Source organism: Corapipo altera, unplaced genomic scaffold, assembly GCF_003945725.1.
Source record: "Corapipo altera isolate COAL_440 unplaced genomic scaffold, ASM394572v1 61411, whole genome shotgun sequence".
Taxonomy (NCBI): Eukaryota; Metazoa; Chordata; class Aves; order Passeriformes; family Pipridae; genus Corapipo; species Corapipo altera.
Window position 1 is genome coordinate 14,185,705 of NW_020884875.1, and position 21,067 is coordinate 14,206,771.

General features: G+C 40.2%; 1 protein-coding gene across 2 annotated transcripts in view; it reads left to right on the forward strand.

Moving 5' to 3' along the window:
• KANK1 (KN motif and ankyrin repeat domains 1) overlaps positions 1-21,067 on the forward strand; it is a 119,986-nt gene that overhangs the window by 14,843 nt on the left and 84,076 nt on the right. The window contains exons 1-2 of one of the 2 annotated variants that reach the window (XM_027634692.1): positions 768-811; positions 8,466-8,593. The gene's annotated coding sequence lies outside the window, so the exon portion shown is untranslated. Of the gene's footprint in view, positions 1-767; positions 812-8,465; positions 8,594-21,067 lie in introns of those variants that run through there. The other variant, XM_027634693.1, reaches the window with a different exon arrangement.

A 21,067-nucleotide genomic window follows, 5' to 3' on the forward strand; every position in this document is an offset into this window, starting at 1 on the left:
GCTGCCCAAAACTTGAAAGGTGAATGCTGTTTTCTTCTAAGTGAAGAGAAGGCTACGTGCAGAGGGCACCCTGTATGCTTGGTGAGAAGGGGGTACTGCCATACGCATAAGCAGCTGTGAAGTGAGTTGTGGATGCTGGTGGAGTTAGGAGCCATGGTCTCTTCTCTTCATGCATCTGCCCTGTTTGCCCTCCCAGTGGGTCCCATCCAGTCCTATGGATGGTCTGATTCTGCCAGAAGTCCTTTGATTGTGCGGAGAAGCAGGCAGGCACCACACAGGAGTGCGAGAGGCATCACAGCACAGGAAGAGGTGGATGATGAATGATGGGATGTGGCTGGTGCTGTGGCAGGCATCCTCACAAGTGCTGCATGAATGGTTTGTGGGGTCAGAGGAAAGCAAAGTGACACTATATTATCACTGGTGGGCAGAAAGCTCGACATCCATGGTTTAGCCCACTTGGCTTTGTGCTTCAGCAGTGACATTTTGTCTTTGTAATGTATGTACAGTTAAGTCCAGAGAAAATTTCTCCTGCCCAAAAAATTCTGTTCTCTCGGGAGCTCACGAAAAACCTTCTTAATTGATGGTTTGGACATAATCTAAGCCTGGAGTGTCAGTGTGACTTTTCCATTCATATTGGTTCACGGATGAAAGAATGTGTGGCAAATACCCAGCGTAATTATGCATGTTTCTAATGTTTCAGCTTGAATAATACCGCCCACCTTCCCAGAGAGGTCAAGTTACTGTTTCAGGCATTGCAGTTAAATAATGTACGTTTTGGTGTGCCAGAGAAAAACGGTGGACTAGCAGACCTGTAAGTTTAGTATTTTATTTCTTGCTCTTTCAAGAAATAGTGAAAGCTGATCTGGTTTGTGTCACTGAGTAGGTTTTGGTGTTGCAATCTAATGGAATATTTAAATTATATCTAAATGAGAGAGTACTTGTAGCTTGAAGTGGTGATTTGTTTTTGAAAGGGAGTACTTAATGTCGAAGGTGTATTAGAGTGTGTGTGTGTGCACGAGCATGCAAAATCCCCTGGTTGGTATCTCTTTCTGGTGGACAAACTGTTTGCAAACTGCTGCAACAAGTCGGATAGTCCTGCACAAATCAAAGTCTGCTCAACAGAAGCTGTGGTGGGACAGCAATTAAACTGGTAATTTTTCATCCACAGTGACCCTGAGTACCCGCAGCTGTGCTGGGCCCTCACACCGACGTGATAAAGCAGTGCTGCAAAGCTTGCGCTGGCATTTTCATCTACTTTTCCATTCTGTCCTCTCCCTCCCCTGCCTTTTTCTGGCTGCCCTCACAAGGGAGAGCCTGCAACTTTTCAGGAAGAATCGTTTGAGGTTGCTTTGCTCGGTGACCTTCATGTTTTATGCATTGTGTGAGCAGAGGGGACTTTTGCAATTTTATATGGCATATTTTTTAGCTGTTCAGGAGAAATATATGTTGAAAATCACACTGTACATGCATGTTTTCCCCAGTCTAGTTTGAGACATTATGTTGTTAGACTACAACCTTAATGTCTGTGAGCTGGAGCATGAAAATCTAGTGTTTAATGTATTTATTTTTATTTTCTGTATGTGGAGAGAGAGAGTACTAATATTGTTATGAATCTCACTACTTATTTTTTGGCAGAAAGGATGGGAATATTAGTGGATGAGAGGCTGGACATGAACCAGCAATGTGCTCACAGCCCAGAAAGCGAATTGTATCCTGGGCTGCATCAAAAGCATCGTGGCCAGCAGGTCAAGGGAGGTGATTCTGCCCCTGTACTCTGATGAGACCCCGCCTGGAGCGCTGCATCCAGCTCTGGTGTCCTCAGCACAGGAATGACCTGTAGGAGTGAGTCCAGAGGAGGGACACCAAGATGATTAGAGGGTTGGAGCACCTCTCCTGTGAGGAAAGGCTGAGAGAATTGAGTTTGTTCAGCGTGGAAAACAGAAGGCTTAGGGGTGACCTAATTGTGATCTTCCAGTACCTGAAGGGAGCCTACAAGAAAGGTGGAGAGGGACTTTTTACAGTAGCATGTAGTGACAGGACAAGGGGGAATAGATTCAAACTGAGAGTAGGTTTAAATTAGATATTAGGAAAAAATTCTTTACTGTGAGGGTGCTGTGCACTGGGACAGGTTGCCCAGAGAAGTTGTGGGTACCCCATCCCTGGGAGTGTTCAAGGCAAGGCTGGACAACTTCTGAGAAACCTGGTCTAGTGAAAGATGTCCCTGCCTAGAGCAGGGGGAATGAGATGATCTTTAAGGACCCTTCCAACCCAAACCATTCTATGAATATTGCTATTTGTGGAGTTCCCAATCAATGCCATTGCTAAATATGCTATTCATGATAACCATTTCAGCAGAGAAGAACATCCTGACCAGCACTACCTGTGTCCTGTTTGTCCTCCCCTTGCTAATCCTTCTTGCTTATGCTAGGACTCACTGCTGTCCTGCTTTGTTTCTGAGGGACACTGACAAATGTATTAGAGTGATAGGACTTGAAGTTCAATTGGAGAAAGCTGTTCTCTTAGGAGCTACTAGTGGAACTCTGAGGAATAATATGTCCTTTTCCTTGGAGGCCACATGTTTGGTTATTTAATTTTCCTGGTCATTGAATCCCTGGAAATGCTTGATTTTGTCTACCACCCCTCATCCAAAATGTCTTTTGTACTGTTTTGTCTAGAACATGGTGCTCTTGAAGGAGTAAGAACATACAGTGTTATACTGGATTAGCTTGCTTCACAGGAAGTAAATTCAGAATGACCTTAATATTAGTTCTTCTTGTTCAAATAATTGATTCAGAACATCAGATGAGACAGCTGTCATATTTGGTTGTTATTAGCTTTTGCACAACGGAAACAGTATTGCCATAAGAGTGGCCCTCAGTGATATATGACTTTTGAAGATCCTTCTTCTTGCAGCCTCCTGTAGCAAGGAGCATACCACCCAATAGCACTGTGCAGTTTGGGGTTCATCAGTTCATTGCGTTTTCAAAGCTGTCTGCCAGCTGAAGATCTGTTTTGCAGTGGTGGTTGTGTCATGGCACTGTTTGTCCTACCAAGCAAAGATCTCCTTTCACAAAGCCCAGGGTGAACTCCACAGTTTGTATAGGGAAGGCACTGGAGGAGGAAGTGGGACATCTATCTGACCTGAGTCATCTATCCCCCTTGAGTGGGACATCTATCTGACCTGACAATGAATGATGCGTCAGCTTCACCTGACTTGGCAGCTAAAGGCGTTAAGATTCAGCACATCTGTTTGTATGGCTTGCTGGGTTTTACTGTATTGTAACAATCTTGACCAGTTTTTATTGTTTGGAGACTGAAGTGTTTACCTATCTTGTTACTTTTACTGTGTACAATTCACAGTCAGCCTTTGGGTAAAAAAAATCTGAAGGAAATAGCCCTTTATTAGGTAGTTGTAAACTTACATGTACCTCTGATAATGTTTTTGAAAGTGATTGGATAGCAAATGTGTCTTATGCCATCTTCCTATTTTTCATGAGGTGAAGTATTTGGGTCTAAGTGTGAGAACTACTTCTTTAACACCTACTTATCAAATGCAAGTGAACGACGCTTTTTACAGGGATGTAGGATGTGTATTCATCCATGCTGGATCTGGCAGACTTACTTGAGTATTTGTCTGCTCTGCTGAGACTGTGAAAGTCTCAAGAAGTCTTTTGATACTGCTTAATTGACATGACTTCTCCTTGTCTCAATGCAGCACATTTTATGCTAGATAGTTGTCCCTGTGCTTTTGCCACAAGAAACAGCCTACGTGTTGAAACTTCTGAACACTATAGTACAAGCCCTGGGCCAAAGCAAAGCTGCCCTTTCTGGTGTTGTGACCTCTGTCTGTGCAAAACTGACTGACACGTGAAAAGCCAGCCTTGCCTGCCAGGTTCTAGCTGAGCTGGTGTATCGCATTTACCAGCAACATGAGTCACCTTGCTCAGGTAACTCCTGCTAAATTCATGGGGCTGTGCTTTGCAGAAGGTCTATGTTTACTGAGAGAGGCCGTAAGAACAGGATTGTCTCAGAAATACCTTAGTTTTAGATATGTATTTATGGGGAGGAGGAAGAGGGGACTAGACAGGGACACTTCAGAACCTGAAATTGTCTGTTCTGCTTGGCAGTAAAACAGTTCCCTGGCTTTGGCTTGTTTGTGCCCCAGGGAATGACCCTTCTGCGCCTTTCTATCCTGTAGTATGGGCAGGCTGTGAGGCTTTGTTCTGCTGCAGGTTGTAATGTGTGTGTTCCTCTCCTCTTGCTCTCTGGTTGCTCAAAACCAGTACCTATCGGGACAAGCACTTCAAGCTACTGCGGAGTACCTTATTCCTTAATGTAGGTGTTTTAACAAGTCATAAGAAGCTCAAAGTCCATTTGCAGTACGGGAAGAGCAGGCCTCTCTACCAAGAGGTGGCATCAAGTACAGCAGATAAAATGTTCTGGCTTTAGCCCAGGGATTGTTTTATCACAAGAATGTTGAAAGGAAAGTCGCTTTGGCAACACTTTAACTTTTTCTACCGTGCTAACAACCACACTGTTATCTGCTACTTGGAGCTGACTAGGTGGAGAAAAATTATACTAGTGCTAGAAGGTCTCTCCTTGCTTTATTTTGAGACTAGGTGAGAAATTTAAATGTGACGTGAATTACCTCAGGTGATTGTCAAACAATCACCATTATTATTATACATAGCTCCTCTGAGGTACTGTCCTGGACCTTTCCTCCTGGGGCCCAGGAGAGTGTCCATAGGTATACCCTGTCACATTTGTCCTCTAGCAGCCAAGGATCCTCAGTAATACCTGTCAATTATTTTACTGTTTGTCAAGAATTGGTGCAACGTACAGTGTTGACTGCTGAAGGTCATAGACTTCAATAAAAATGAGCAGTGCCACAGCTTCCGAGAGGAAACACCCCTCCATGGAGGGTTCATCCTAGGTGGAAGACCCATCTTTCATGTGAAAGAGACTGCTTGGGGTGGGAGGTGGGGTATCCAAATGGCAGGAAGGATGCATTACTATGGGGAGATTCCCTATGCAGAGTAGTCATGTTACTGTAGGCCCTGCCGAGATTAATTAGTGTCTCTGCAGGGTTAATTAGTATGGTGCTTTGTGTCGCACAGACATAGCCTTAGTTATTTCCTGTAGCAATTATGAGAACTTATGCCAGTGAAGTGTACAAAGGCTGAATAGTGCTTTTGACTACTTAAAAGCTTTCTGTCCAAAAATGTAGAATATATTCACCAAGAAAGTGTTTTTACCATTAGAAGTGTTATCTTCAAATTTATTTTAAAATAATGTCTTCTTCACACCAAAAATTTAAATACCTTCTGGTGCTACGCAGGGTGTCTTTAACTGACTTAGAAGTGTTTGTTGGACAAAACATCTGAGGCATATCTCAATAAGTTATCCAGCCATATCCTTTCAGTTGAGGGGGCTGGTGTTTTTTTCAGGCCAGCATAAATTCCTCTTTAGATAAGTGAATCAGGCTGCAGGAGAGAGGTGGGTGTGTTGGAGGAACATGTGGGAGGAGGTGTTAAACAATGTTAAAATGGAAAAGGAGAGAGGATGGAATATGTGTGTTAGCTGCCTGTAGTGAACTTGTCAAGCTAGTGAAGTATGCTGTGAAATATGTGGACTTTCTGTTAAAGATTGGTGACAGCATGTCCTTGGGAGTTTAAGGAATATCTGTTGCATAGTAAGCTTTGTGTAAATCTAAAATTTTATGAAGGTTATGACTTTCTGTAAAAATTACAACTTTATCAGCAAATATACTCCTTTTGTATATGCAATATCTCTGCTTAACTGTTTGCCCATGTTTGTTTTCATTTCTGCTTTTCTTTCCTTCTACTTAGGACTTGGTAATACTAAACACTGAGTAAGTTTTCTGCTTGGAAATGAAATCAGATTGCCATTTGTGAAGCAAAGAACAATTACTTTTTTTATGTGAGAAACATACATCCATTTTATACAGATTAAAATTTTGCTTACAGTATTACATATATTTTTTTAAATCCCTATTGTAACAGAATGTTTTCTAATGTTTAGTGTTTTTGTTAATACCTGTTAGGTGTGGTTTGTTCTCCCCTTAAGGGAAAAAATGGGTGTGCATTGTAATGTTTTTTGTTTTGGTTGTGCTTGGATGTGTAGGAGTCAGATGATTGTGTATACGTGTATGCTGTGATTTGTTTGGGATAAAAAGCAAAAGTGAAGCATTCTTTCCATCTGGCATGGAAAATATTAAGGTATGTGATAAATCTTAGCTCCCCAAGGATTTCTGATTTTGATCACTCCTCTTTGATAAAGATGTGCAATTCGCACAAAGTTCTCACTAGTCCATCTTGTGGCTCAAGCCGTGTCCTGGTTCTGGCTTTTGGTGTTGCACAGTTACTGTGTTTTCAAGCTTATCTGGATCAGGTCGGGGCACAAGCTCTCTTCAGCTGAATTACAAGAGTGCCTGGTACAGAGTTTTGGTAGCTGTGGGGAAATGTGCAAAATGTGAAATCTGCTAGAGAAAAATTAACCTATGCAGAATACCTGAATGATCATGACATCATGGTATGGGGACACATGGCAGCAGGGGTTTGAAAGTCAGGTTTTTATGTCCTTGAACAGCAGCCGAGGATGTGTGACCATTGATTGAATACCTGCAAACTTCTGTACTGCTTTATACAGAAGTGTAGTGCAGAGGTTATACAGAAATGCAATGACTGTGGTACTTCCTATTATCTGTGAATATATAGCTCCAAGGATATAATTTGCTTTCTGTAATCTCAAGTTCCCTAATGCATTACAGTTTTTAATATTATGTATATGGAGATACTTGTAATCAGTTTAGAAATGTACCCCTATTCTAAGAAAAGCACTTTGGAGGTATCATGGATAGGTAACATGCTGCATAAAATGTTCATATTTTACATGAATAGCTAAAAGTATAACTAAATGTATTGAGAAAGTGTTAGAGAGGAGAGGAAACTGGAGAAATTGACTGCCATTCCTTGGGGTAACTTTAGAACACTGTTTAAAGCTCATCTAAGCTTGGGGCTTTTGGATTTCTGGGTTTGTAACAGATGTTACCTTTCTAGACACTAAGGTGTCCCAACTTATTTTCCCCTCCCAACCTCACAAAAACAGACCCTTGTAATTTCCCTTCAAATGCTACTTGTTATTTTAGTTTATGAAGACAACCCTTAGGAGGCTGTTTTAGGGATTTGTAAGCAGTGTATGACCAGAACAATGCATGTATATCTATGTAGGGACAGGGGTCTGTAACATGCTTTTGGTGCTGTTTTTTTAATTTATAATAAAAATTCTTTAATTTTTAACTGGTATGATTCTCTTGCACTCCATGAAGGTCCCATTTCTGTAGTTTTACAAACTGGGACAGCAATCACCCTGTATGTTCATACCAAAGCTTTAGCAAAGTATTTAGTAACCCGGATGATAAGTGTCTTTTACCTGAAAATGATCTTTAAAATTCTCCTGAGTAACCATGCTAGATATAGAGGAGTTGTTCTGCTGGCCCATCCCTCCATTGCTGTCAAATGTCAAAGCAGAGTCATTGTGTAACTGTTCAACATCAGCGCTGCCTCAGGGTACAGCTGACTCCCACTGTACCTGTGAGTGGTTGTGTGCTGGGATATCTCAGAGCAAGGAACTGTGTCTGTGTGTGTATGTGCACACACCCTGTGTGTGTATGTGCACACGCTTGCATTTTTGGAAATTTGCTCGTTTGAGGACTAAACACTGCAAATGAGTTGGAGCTGAAAAACAAATTACTGACTCTTTGTGATGGAACATCTTTGTTGAATTGCTGTGGGGGAAGAGAGCTGCCTTATGTGCTATAGTGGTGCAGGCATGAACTCTGCTGCCGTTGGAGTGTCTTTGAGTTGAGATTCATAAGTATGAGTCCTTACAAGATGAGAATTTTGAAAAAAGCCTATTCAGGAAAATGAGACATGTCTGTAGATGTCCTTCCTTTTCCTGTAGTCTGTAAAGTACTTCCATGTGTCTTCCATGTACACCAACATCCTGGCTTATGTAGCGCTAATACTTAGCTCACATGGGCTTCTGATGCATTTCCCAGTTCAAACTAGTACTGGGTTACACACATTTACTCTTGTGTTTCTGTGACTGGCATGGCTGGTGTATCCTGACATGCCTGGAGCTTTGTTTCTGTTCATTCACATGGACTGTTGTTTGAACAAAGAAGATCTAAATTGGGAAGGCAGTGCATGGTGATCTAGCTATTGCAAGATGCATGCTTTCTTTCCAGGGTGCTGTAGCCAAAATGTGGCTTGTGCATTTCACCTTGGAAACAAAAAATGCCTCAGCTTTTCATATTTGTGATTGTTGGTACCTTTTTATTGTTTAGCAGCATGGCTCTACCAAGCATCAGAGGTTTTAAGCATGAGATACAATGCTTAGCATGTGCAATGATTAATTGGTGCTTTTCATTTCTCTTCTTGTAGGATGACTCTCAAATTCCTGAATGTGCTGCCAACTACCGACACATTGCATTAGCTGAATCTGCTGCATTATGTTTGATGCCTAAAACCCCCTAAAGGAGAGACTGGCACTTCTGTTACAATCTTTTAAGGTAAGATATGATTTCTTTTGCTGGGGGCAGAGGGAAGAAGATAGACATGGTCGCACAGACTGTCCTAGCCCCACCTCTTGCTCTGTAATCAACCTGTCATGGTTTAACCCCACAGAGCTGCTCGCTCACTCCCTCACCAGCAGGATGGAGGAGAGAACTGGAAGGGTAAAAGTGACAAAACTTGTGCATTGAGACAAAACCAGTTTAATAGGAAAGCAAAAGCCATGCACACAAGCAAAGTAAAACAGAGAATTAATTCACTCCTTCCTGTGAGCAGGCAGGTTTTCAGCCCTCCTCAGAAAAGCAGGATCTCATCTCACGTAACAGTGTGATTTGGAAAGACAAATACTGTCACTCCAAATGTTCCCTCTTCCTTCTTTTTCTGGCTTTATATGCTGAGCATGATGCCATATGGTTTGGAATATCTCTGGGATCAGCTATCCTGGCTGTATCCCCTCCCAACTCCTTGTGCACCCCCCCTCCTCTGATGGGGTGTTATGAGGAGCATAAAAGGTCATAGCTGTGCACGCATCGCTCAGCAGTAACTAAAAGATCCCTGTGTTATCAGTGGTGCTACCAGCACATATCTAAAACACAGCTCTTTATCAACTACTGTAAAGAAAATTAACTCTACCCTAGCCAAATTTGGCACAGAACTATATGAACCTCAAGCCATATACTGAACCAGCTATCAGTATTTGTTAGTTATAAGTAAATTCACTGACTTCAGTAAGGCAAAATTGATGCAGTGAAGAAACAATTTATTTTCTTTTCCCAAATCACAAATTCTACAGTCTTAAGTGCTTGTATACCTTTCCATTAGAATGCCTTAGTCTTTTGATCCGTGTATTAAGAATATTTTAGTAGTAAAAAGATGTAACCTTCATTCTCCGAGATGCCAGACTGAGATTCTCCACCAGGAAAAATATGGATAAGAAGTTAAATATAACTGCAGCTAGAAAAGTGACCATTCTGCTTTGACTAGAGCTGCTGCTGCAATCTTTCATTAATTACCCATGTTTGTACCCGTATACTGGATTCAGAGCTGGATCATCGGCTGCACTGCAGTGCTGCTACATTTTCTCAGCCGCACAGCAGACTAGCCAAAGACTAGGCTAACAGAGTATGTTTGTGCAGTGCCCAGTGCACAGCATGGCCTCTTCTCACTGCAGAATTGTTTCAGTGACCAGAGACTGGGGGTGTAAGTTTTTCAGCAGGACAGAGCTGTATAGATTTTTTATTTTTTTTTAAATAGTGTGCAAAGATCAGGTTAAGAGCAACACAAAAAGGAGGGCCTAAGTTTAAATCAGTAGTAAATGAAACCCAGATGGGTAAAGACTGTGTAAAGGCTCTTTGCTACAGACTCCTGGATTCCCTCAGGTTTGACAGCTGCTGTTTGAGATGGCAGCTGAATCCTGTTAATGCTTTCTTTTGGTGAATATCACTGTCTGCCCACCTTGTTACATGCACTGCAGTGTGCTGCAGGTTCGGATGAGAGGTAAGATGCCTAAAACATCTCTTGAAGAGCAAACATTTCATCTCTGGACAGTTCTGACTATTTAGGATAGCTAATTGCAGGTTAACTCTTGTCTAGTACTGCTTTTGCTGCTTTAATCAGTGTGCAACCAAGCAGTGGGGACAGTCTGTTTTGGCTTTTGGGTGTGAAGTAAATCTTGTGGTTACAGATGTGGCCTTGAATTGCTGACAGCTTTTGGGGCAGGTAGAGGGCTCCTGAATCTAGTGATTCCAAAAATGCAGGGGCACCAGTTTTTCCCCAAACTGTGAAACTCATTAAGTGTGGAAAAGCAGATCTCCTACCTTTCTTCATTACTCTCTGAACTTGCCATTTAGATGGGGGGGACGCGTGGGGGGTTGTGTATGTGCACACATGCAGACTCCACTGACTCTCCCTTTGGCTATCTTGTTCAAAACTCAGTTCAGAGAGGGGGCAGAGGGTATTGCAATGCACCTGGAGCAAGCTTCTGTGACTGGGAAGCTTGTGTGCACTTCTACTGCAGACCTCACACAAGCACGTTTTGGATTGGGCCTGGGCTCTTGCTTGTAGAGCAGTGTCTATTCCTCCTTGCAGGGTGCTGTTATTTAAATGGGTGTACCAGGGCTCTCGTTCTTCTGGGGATGATTATTTTCACCAGGAAAAGCATCTGTAGGTGAATTTTTCTTTTCTGGTGGCAAAGAAATGCTTTGTTACAGGAGTTGGGGGAAAAGCATGACTGCTTCTAGGCCTCGAGGCAGGACTGTAGCTGGCAGGGAAGATAAATGCTCAGAAAAGGCTAAATAAGGAAACTTATTATCACTGTGACTAGGCTTGTCCCAGTTCCTGTGTGGCTGTGTGCCACAGCCATGTCCTGGCTGTAAAAGTGAATAGCCTCAGCCAAGCGTGGGCTTCTAAAATGACGGAAATGTGTGTATGTGCCTAGAGGGGTTGCTCAGGTTGCCCTTGAGGGTCCCCAGACCTGGCTGCCCAATGCACTGCAGGAGGTGCCAGTAATGTAGGGCAGTCACAGCCTGGATTTCGAGTGGGGTGCAGCGGGTGCCCTGCTGGTACAGGGTTAGGGTTAGGTGAGGGTGCTGTAAGGACACATATGCAGACAGAGAGGAAGAGTATGATTGCAGAAAGGCTGGAAAACCCAGAGCAGACTTGTGTCTGCTGTGGGGGAGCTGACATCAGGGATGATTGCTGACTTGCTTGGTGGCCCGTTTGAAAGCACAGGACCGCTGTGTACAGTTGCTAAGAAATGGACGGTAAGGGCAACTCTTGTGTCAGCTCTTGTCACAAGACTTGATATGGAGAGGAGCAGGGGGAAAAGATTTGCTTCTCAGGTGCTCTGAATTTAAGTACTCTTCAAGTTATATAGATACATATGTATCTTTGTTTGTCCTTAATCAAGTGGCATAGTGAGCTCTCCCGTTCTATATTTCAGTAGTGCTGGATTGTAACTTGCTGTTACAGAGAGCAGGAAAAGTGCAGGTGCTAATGGCAACAGCTATCAGTGCAGAGAGGTACTCCAAATTAATGTCAGTACACTAGGGGTACTAATTTAGCAAGTCTTTGGAGAAGTGGGCTTAATTTCTTTCCATAAAATACTGTATTTCAAGACAGTGTGTGCCATTATTGCACGTAACACAGTAACATTTCATTGTGCTCAAGGCATTTTGTGTATATACAGTTAACTGATAACTTGAAATACTAATGTTACCACCTCAGTGGTTTTTGCCTATGAGTTCTAAAGCCAGAATCCCACTGGTGTGACACTCCATGGAGAGGGCCCAAGAGTATTTTGTCTGTCTTTGAACTTCACTGAATGTGACCCCTGTGCAGGTCATTAAAGCACTGCACTTCTAATTGGATCACAGACTTTGGCAATGTGAGATGAGCAATGGACTTATTAAAATTAATTTCCACTTATAAAGCCATGGTTGCTTCACTGGCATTGCCTAGGGTTTCTCAAAGCTGTGTCCTGCAGCCTTGATTTAGCCAAAGGTTTTACTGCAATATCATCAGGCTATAAAACAGCAGTTTCATTTTTCATAGCAGAAACTCAACCTATTTAACAGAAAAAAAACCAAACAAACAAAATATGACAACCAACCTTCTGACGAAAAGCTAGCACTTCTGACAGATTAAAATACAAATGCTCATCAGTTGCTTTGCTTAGCTAATTCTTAAGCTGTAGGTATTTTAAACTTCTGCTTACCTTGTAATCTGGGTCTTCACTTTCTGAATTTTCTAGGCTTGATGGAGCAGTTAAATAGGAGCTTTACACATTGATTAGTTGGCTTTAGAGGTCCATGAGATACTTTCATGTGCAAAGGAGATCTGATTTTTGAGAAAGTGTGTGTATTGTAAGTGAGGTTAAACTTTGCTCAAATCCAAATACCACTGAACAGAGCTGATCTTTTTCTTTCAACACCTGCACAATAAATGCAGTAATGTTTTTTTATTTGGCCAGATGTTTCCACTTGACCAACTTAAAACAGCTGTGGCTCAAACTCTGGCTCTTGCATCCTTCCTGCTCTTATTTGTGGTTGTGCTTAGATATGCCACAAAGCCATTGAGTGCGCAGCCATGCTGCGCTTTATCTTCCACGTTCCCATGTTGTACAAAAGTGTTTTTTCTAGGCACGGATGTCATCTTCTCATGCTAGTTGCCAGAGACACCTGCTCCCACCTGGAGTGGTGCTCTGGGTATAAAAACGTTGTCACAAACCTCGTGCTTGCCAGTACTTTTTATAGGGAAACTGTGGACCGTGACTGTAAAAGACATAGGAGTAGAAGTCTGCAAGTGATCCAAACCCACCTCCTGGTGGTGCTGCCATCCGTGTTCTGGCTACTTACACCTGACTGCACATCAGAAGCCAGGCTAGTGAGGGCTCAGGTGGCATGTTGGTCACTGCCAGAGCAGAGCTCAAGTGAAACTGTTGGATTGTGCAGGCCTGGCACCTGCCTCCTTTTGCTGCTGGTGGCCAGCATGTGCACTCCAAGTTCCTTGATGCTTTCTTGCATTTTAGGCATTCAAGTGCTGGGACTGCTATTGTAGGAAGCAGTGGCACTGACCAAAAGCATCCACCTTGTGCCATACTGTATTCTGGTTAATGTGATCTCTGGAAGACACTTCTCACTTGTTTACTGGTGCCATATATGTTGCTGAGACTATTTTGGTACAATAACTGGTTTTTTATCTTGATGAAAACTTTGTATGCTTTTCTGATTTATATGACCTGTAAAGGATTAAGAAAAGAAGTCTCTGTACCCAAATATAAAAAAAATGCTGTCAAACCATCTTTGGTTTTAGCTGTTTTGCTGTCAGAACCTGACTGGTTCAGCACCTCTGAGAATTTTCTGAGACTGACAGTCATTTTCTAGTATAGAAAATAAATTCTCTTGCTTCATGTTTTAATCTTAACAAGGTCAGGGTTTTGAACTGTTGTCTATATATTTTTTATTTTCCCCTTTGCTTTTTCTCTACGCGTAAGGCACAAGCGTAACTCTTCTCTCTTTCTACTTAAATGTACTTTTACTTCTTCAAAGGAGGTGCTTTGTCCACTAGGAACTGTGTCTCGGCATGCTAATAAAACTCACTTTATGCCTTTAAAATGTTTATTCAAGTGGCCTGGCTGGCTTACAGTAGCTGTGTGGGTGGACTGTCCTTGAATTTTGTAGACTTAATTTAGTACTGCACAATACCTAGTGATGGAAAACAGCTATAAATTGTCTGTGCGCAGCCATGCATTATTGATAAAGGGTAGAATAAGCTCTACAATTTCTTTATTTGATGTTGTTAGTGCAACAGCTGGCTGATTTGTAAAGACGTTTTTCCCCCTATTGGCAGTAAAATATCTCTTCATTTTGAACAATGAATTTTCTCCTGAATTTTGATTTGTATGGGGTTGAAAACCACTTTTTCTCCAGTGCTACTAGATGTAATGGAAATGTTTTCACAGACTAGAAACAAACTGAAGTCCAGGGAGAGCTAAGCAAACAGTAAGTTTGACTGCATGCAGAAGACAGCACTTTTCTATCTCAAATATTTAGAAATAGAAAATGGAGCATAAAGTCCTGTAGTACTTCTAGAAGAAAAAAATCCTTTAATATACTTCACTTGGCACATGCTTGTAAGAAAATACATTATAGTGAGTTCAGCATGCTTTCTAATTTCAGTGTTCCTTCAAAAGTTTATGAAAAAATCTCAAGTCTTAAATCTGTCTTGCTTCTTTTCCTATTGACACTTATGATGAATCTCTACTGAATATAATTTGCATATAAAACTGTGCTGTAAACTAAACAGTTCTTTCCCTGTAGTTGAACAAAGGTACAATGAACTGCTAAAAACACTGGAATTAATAAATATATAGAAAAAAAAACCTGCCAGCAAAATTACAAAATGCTTAGTATTCCCAACAAGTTTCCAGCACTGAAACTTCTTTTGAGCTATAATTTTTGGAGTCATACCTTCCCACAGGTTCTGTTACAGCCAAGGGATGTACAATTTGTGGCAAGCAAAGATTGTATTGAAGTATGGAATTCTTTCTTTCCCTCCTTTATGTAGGTACATACATACTGTTCAGTAGAAGCATTCTAGACCTGTATAGATTTTTACTTTTTTTTTTGTCTTTGTAAAAGTGTTAGGGTAGTAAATTCACAAGCTATACTGATGTTCATAATGGATTCCTCTATTCTATGGAGAATTGTTATGTATTGGTTTAACTTTCTGTATTTACAGTCTTTTAAGGTTAGAAGTCATTAAGTAATAGAGCAATTAAACTGGTGGTGTAGTTTCAATCAGGAGGCAGAAAAAACTACCAGGAAAAAGACTGACAGAGGCTTGCTGGAGATTTACATTGAGAATAACTCATTCTTCAAAACTTTTTCATTTTCTGATGGAAATTGTGGAGTAAATCAAATACAGTGGCTATGAGTGATTAAAATGCGAAACTTATGACTTCTTACTGACTTTGTAAATCTGACTCCTTCACTGTTAATATAAAATCATTTATCTTAAAGGGGTCTTGAGGCTGGGAAGATTTAAATGAAAACTTCAACTCCTGAAGAAGGTTATTTTGATATTTAAGATCATTAATTTTGTGGCTCACAGAGAAAGCTGTTTTAGAAGGGGAAATGGGAGATTATCCATAGGTCATCTGGTAGGTCTGTGGTAATTCACTTGATAAATCAAAGTGGCAAATTTTACAGCAGTTTAATATTTATTCAATTCAGATGTTAATCTAAAAAGTCTGTGCTGGTTGAAGAGGATACCTTTGGTTTGATCCTACAGCAAATACAAACAAGTGGACATTGACTTGCCTGTGATTTTGTTTTTGAAGCTAGTGTGCAGCTGTTTGTGGGTTTTTTACAGAAGGGCAGACTTCAGCCATGTTATTTCAATTCTGTCTTTGTTACAAGCTTACTCTGTTCAGACAAGTTTGGGAGTATGAGAGTGTGTGTGTGTAATTTTTGTCTGAAACAAGTATACTTTGGTGGTGGAATACAATTTTGAAAATCCTTTGTTCCTGGTTTTTCTTTGAAAGAGCATCTTTGACTGGCAATGTTTACAGCTACTGTAATGAAAAAACTGCAAGATAAGGATAAGATAAGGAAATATGTGGGGTTGGATTCTACTCTATCTGTGCACTCTCTTCAGGCAGTGCATGGATAAAGTTACTCAGACCTCTTCATTTACCCGCCTGGAAGTCAATCAGAAGTAGTCTGAAAAACATGAAAGAGCTTAAATGCAATTTGACATTTTTTATTTTCTTCATGCTGACAAAATATGGCTTAGTCCAGAAAGGCTGAGTGACTTTCAAAAAGTTACCTAGATTAAAAATGTACTGTGCAAATGACCTGAGTGTTGCTTGCTACCACACAAAATTCTTTACCATTGGGAAAGCCACTGAGGAGGAGAGTAGGATGGATGAGGTAGTAAGAGATCAGCTTTGCATGACTGATCCCTGCAGCTCATGTTCAAAACACAAGGAGAGCTGCAGCAAAATCTTGATTGTAATCCCATACAACCAGTGTAGATGTTGCAGGAATGACATGATGCAAAAGGAACTGAAAGTAGTTGACTTAAAAACAAGTAAATAAAATATAAAAATATTAGTTTTCCCAAGGAGGATCATAGAGACTTTTCCTAGCAGTCAATATGTGAAAAAGCCATAGGGGATCAGTGAGGCAGGTGGGCTTGGCTTGTGAACAGAAGTTCTCTGGAAACCTTCCATTATTTTTAAGGCAGTATTTCCAGTTCCTTTTCAACTGCATCAAAATAGAATGTTAAATTTTTTTCTTTCCACTATAGGAATTAAGGTGTGTATAGACATCCTTCAGTTATTTCTGAAAAGTACTGCCTAAAATATTCTTTTTTTGAGAGCATAGGGCAGGAGGGTAAACTGTGTGTGGTTGCATCCATCCACACCCAGGTGTAACACCAAGTGCTTTGTCTCTGACAAGCTGTGGCGTGCCCTACTCTAAGGGAGAGAAAACTGCTCTCCCTTGTCTTGGTACAAAAAAAAAAAGTATAAAACTTGTTTGGGTGGAACAAACTTCAGAAGCTTCTTCCATATTTGATTAGTACCACAAAACTTGTCTTGGTTATAACACAGATTACCTCACATTATCCTGTGAATCACAGGGACATCATCATGGACAAGATCTCTTTTCTTCATTTTTTGTTACACTATATTGTCCTCCACTAATCTGAAAGAGGTGGGGAGCATAATGAATTATCCACTGATTTTGGCAAATTACTATTTCAACAATGCGGTTATCTGCTCTGAGAGGTTCTTCTGTCCCAGCAACTGATTCTTAATGAGACTATCTAGAACTTTCAGCTGTAGAAGTAATGAATTTTCTGCAAAACTTGCTTTAAGTAGAGCTATGTCCTTGCCTAATGTCTGTAACCTGATAACTCATCATGTTTTGTCCTTCTAGAGGACTCTATTGATTATCTTTCCACAATGAAGTTGGTGAGTCCTTTGTTTCTGCAGAGTATCTTTTAACCCTTTTCCTCCCAACCATTTCACTGTTTTGGCTGCAATTCCATGCAGTTTCCATGAAATGTGGTGGTCAAGGCATGTTACCCATCTGCTATGCATAACGCACATATAGCCACAAGTTGCTTTCCTGTTTTCCTTCTGTTCCTCTTTTCCTCCTCCCTTCTGTGCTGCTCTTAATGAGGTACTAAGTGATGGCTGCACAGATTTTCCCAGTATGCATCAATACAGACACATCTGTATTACACTGTGTGCAGTATAAACATACAATGTTAGATGTGACAGAAGAAGTGCTGGGTAGGTAAAAACTGAGTTATGTTGTTTGGGAAAATTATTGGGCCTCTGACTAATTACAAAATAATTGAATAAGTGTTTATGTGTTGCCTCACTGCAAGCTTTAAGCATCTGAAACATGATCTGTTTTTCAGTGCTGAAGTTTGATTTGCAATGGAAAATTGAGTAAATAAGTTTTGGATCCAGCATGATCCTCTGCTGTTCTTCAAGATTTCTCACCTTCCTCCTTCTGGTTTAACCCAGGATATTCTTGTGCACCTGGAAAACTGCTATAAAAATATATAGTTTTGTTTGTAAAGTTTTAGTTATTTTGTGTTAGAGAAATTACATTCCTGAAAGCTTTCTGCAGTGTGCCTATAGGAAAGGTAGGTGAGGTTTAAAAATACAGAATAGGCTGAAGAATTCCATTTTAAAGGGACATCATGAATGACAGGGCTTAATGTGTCTTACACTCAAGAAATTTCCTCCCCCAAGTTTTAAGGTAAGTACTACTTTAAGGAGCCTCTGGTTACTTTGGAGTGAAATCACAAGTGACTTCAGGTTTTGTTCCAGCTTTCTCTGTTTTCTTTGCCTTGACCTCAAATGTTTTGACACCTTCTGCTGCCTTGCTTCCAAATAGGGACCACAGCTGCCTCAGTCAAGGTGCAACAGCAATGATAAGTTATCTTCCACAACAAAGAAGGATGCAAGGGAAAGACTGCACACTGTTCCTTCCCAAAGATCAGAGTGACATTTCAGATGCTAACAATGTCATGAGCGTGCGAGACAGATCTGGGCACAGGCGCTAAGGAGTTATTAAGCTGAATGTAGCTGTTAGTCTGAGAGTGTAAAAGAAAAATTTGTCCTTGACTTTTTTGAAAGACTAGTTCCTACCATGCTTGAAAGATTTGTCAAAAGCTTTAAAGTTAATTCCCTGAGAGGTAAACCTCTGTAATGTTGCATTGTTGATTTTCTGAATCAATTTGTAAACTTCAGAATAACTTAAAGGATTGATGAAAAATAAATTTTTCATTCCACTGCTGGAATGTGTCCGTGAATCCCAAAGGGTGTAAAAGAGTTCCTGTGCCAAATTCAAAAGAGTAGCAAGAGATCTCATTTTAAGTCTGTCCTCCGTGAAGGATGAATTATGGCTTGTTCTGACCAAATTAAAAATTGTAGGAAAGAAGAAAGTGTTTTCTGACAGGTTATCCCTCATTTGTGAGAAATGCTACTATCCTGAACTTGTTTCTCTATTATATTCAGGTTAACGACTCACTTCAAACTAATTAAGTACCAACTTCCCTCTGCTTAACAAGGAGAAAAAAAAAGGGCATATATTCAGAAGATGCATGTTTTAAGGAGAGATGGAGAATCCAGGTGACTGTCTTTCAAAGACGGTAATTGATGGGATTTCTATTCAGGGAGGAGTTTGGCTTGTTTAACGTAACTTTGCAGCAGAAGCATGCATCTCATTATCTTATATGTCTATATTTATTTAACTTTTGGCTGTGTATTTTAAGGTACTTCTAAAGGTTCTTTTACTTATGACTGAGAGCAGACTAAGCAGGTGAGCATATGTTTAAATGCATAATATTGAGCCTTGGCTGAGGTTGGTTAACTTGTCTTCTATTTGAAAATCATAGACATAAGAATCAGTAATGTATTTAAAATAGAAATCTCCTTTTGGATAGCGCAAGCAAGTTTTCTTTACGATAAAAAGAAAGGGAGCTATTAGGCATTGCTATGTATCTGAAACAATTTATGATCTATCAGTGATCAAGTAGTAATTATTTGAACTTTATTGGAGATAGGTTTTCTCTTTAGACACTTAAAAAGAAAAAAGCTCAGAAGTTCAAGGAATTTTGAAGGCAAAGATGTCTTACAAAATCAAGAGAACTTAAAAGAAATACATTGGCAATTAACTGTGGTCTGAAGGAGTTGAGAGAGAAAAAGCAGTTTTCTTCTGCTAGTTCACTCTGCAGCCATGACCACCTCTTCTTTCCTAAGAAGAAAACTGATCTGCTTAACTCATTCTAGCCCAGCACTAGCTATGGTGCTAACCTGCCTTTACAGCATTTTTTGAACATGTAAAGTAACTTAATTATGTAAGGATTTGTGCATGTGCTTTAGAGATGGGTAATTGTTTTGGTTTTCTTTCTTTTTTTTTTAATTTCAAAATTGCTAATCAATTGAGCAACAAAAGCTTTAAACCTAGATTTTGAAAGGAATATTATAAACATTATTTCAGCTCTAAAGAGCTTCAGAGGTTGACTTTCATGCTTCTCTTGTGTAGATGATTAAGGGTTGCCTAATAGCATACTATGAAATCTTCTCGGCTAGGGCACTCTGAAAAGGCTCTGTGAGAGTGATGGTACAGATGATTCATTTAAGTCAGATATGAGCTGATGACAGCAGTTGTTATCCAGGGAATTCTACACTCTGAGCCTTGGTCTCCAAGTGCACGTGCCCTTTATATAAGAAAATGAATATACTGGCAGAACCTCATAACAAGACAAGGTGAGAGCCTGTGAAAGCATATGTAGGAGACAGTAGGACTTAACATACAGAATATCTCAGCGACAACTAGTCTGTAGGGAGACCAAGAAGAAAGAGATAAGGATCTGAAAGTTAAAATTCTTCATAGCATTTTAATCCAAATAAACATGAAAGAGGTCATAATCCATTAATTTCTCATTCCAGTGTTTGGAGTTTTTTTACATTTTGAAAAAACAAAGTCAAAAGTAATTTTCAGTACAGTATCACTCTGTGTCTAGGGAGTGACCTTCCCCCCTTCCCCTTACATTTCTGGTAATGGTTTGTTTAATGGGCTTTTTCCCTGCCTCTTGCTCTGTGGAACAATTTTCAGACAAAACTGGAGAAATAGATTTATATTCTAGTGAGGTAGATGCAGTACATCATAAGTTTTTGACATTTTTTAAAAAATAAAGTATATCAAAACAGAAATGATGTTGTCCTTTCCATTAGTTATTAGCAGTGGGTAAGACTCCTCACACAGGGAACTGCTGCCTCTGATCAGGCCAGGGAGGAATAAAAAAAAAAAGAAAAAAGGTGTTTAAAATTATGAAAATTGTTCAATTTATCACTAGTTGATAAATCCCAAGTGTAAGTTGTGAGTTTCTTTTTAGTAATTATGTGGTTAAAACTAGTTTATAGTAGAGAATCTGTACAGCCTACAGCTGTTCTTTTTTGTAAACTGTAAAAGATACCACGGTGGTACTAGAGGAATGAATAACTGGGAAAGCAAAAATAGCTTCAGTAAGAACACAAGAACTTTACAGTAGATTTTACTGGTTGTTTTGCTGCAGATGAGTTCTGCTTCATGAGAAAGTAAAAGATTTTTTTTTTCTATGTTCTGTAATTTTTTCTTCTATTTTCCCTGTACATACTATAATCTCAATCTTCCTTGTATTTCTTCTACTGAGTACTTTGGAAAGGCATTCTGATTCAATAATTGTATTTTATCATTAATATTGCTGCACCATGATATTTTGCAGGTGTTCCCTATAGAGCACTGAGAAGTAGTAGCCGCTAAGTGGATTAAATAAATTAAAGGAGCTGTCATTCTAAGAGCTGTATTAATGTTCTTTCTCTATTAGTACCCTGTATCACAAAAGAGATGCAGGAAAGCAAGAGATGCAGATTTTAAGCAATCGCAAGAGATGCAGATTTTAAG